Source organism: Carlito syrichta, unplaced genomic scaffold (genome assembly GCF_000164805.1).
Source record: "Carlito syrichta isolate Samal-C Ts95f unplaced genomic scaffold, Tarsius_syrichta-2.0.1 Scaffold118011, whole genome shotgun sequence".
In the NCBI taxonomy this organism is placed as follows: Eukaryota; Metazoa; Chordata; class Mammalia; order Primates; family Tarsiidae; genus Carlito; species Carlito syrichta.
Genome location: NW_007062107.1, coordinates 80,154 through 80,845, shown reverse-complemented (window position 1 = coordinate 80,845; position 692 = coordinate 80,154).

Sequence of the window (692 nt, the reverse complement as noted above, 5' to 3'; positions counted from 1 at the left end):
GCGGTGGCCGGAAGCGGCCACTGCACTCCAGCCTGGGCGACAGAGTGAGACTCCAACTCAAAAAAAAATTAATAAATAAAAATTAAAAAATAATAAATCAAAAAATTAGCTGGGCGTGGTGGTGCACGCCTGTCGTTCCAGCTACTGGGAAGGCTGAGGCGGAAGGATCGCCTGAGCCCAGCAGGTCGAGGCTGCGGTGGCCGGAAGCGGCCACTGCACTCCAGCCTGGGAGACAGAGTGAGACTCCAACTCAACGACAAAACAAAACTAAAGAAAAGTCACAAAATAAGCGTTATTTTGCAGTAAAATAGTCAGAATCTAGCAAGATGTAATAGGTGATCCAGAGCTTTGGGTCTTCAGAGTGAGTCAGCAATGGTTCTCTCATCATTCATTTTGAACGTGTTAACTGAAGTTTTGTAACCCTCGACACTGTTTTCCAGGCACGGTTAAGTTAAGGAAAAGGGAGGCTCATAACCGTTCTGTTTCCGTAAGAACCCTGCAAGAGGAACCGTCCTCATTTTAGATGGGAGACCTAGCCGAGCCCACGTGAGCGGCTGCAGAGCCGCTGCCTTAACAAGTCTCTGGGGAGGCGAACATTCCCTCCTATGACGCGGACGCTGCAGGCTCGGACGCGAACCCCGGCCACGGACCCGCAGCTGGTGCGGAGAGGCGGCGCCCGGCGGGCCGGAACC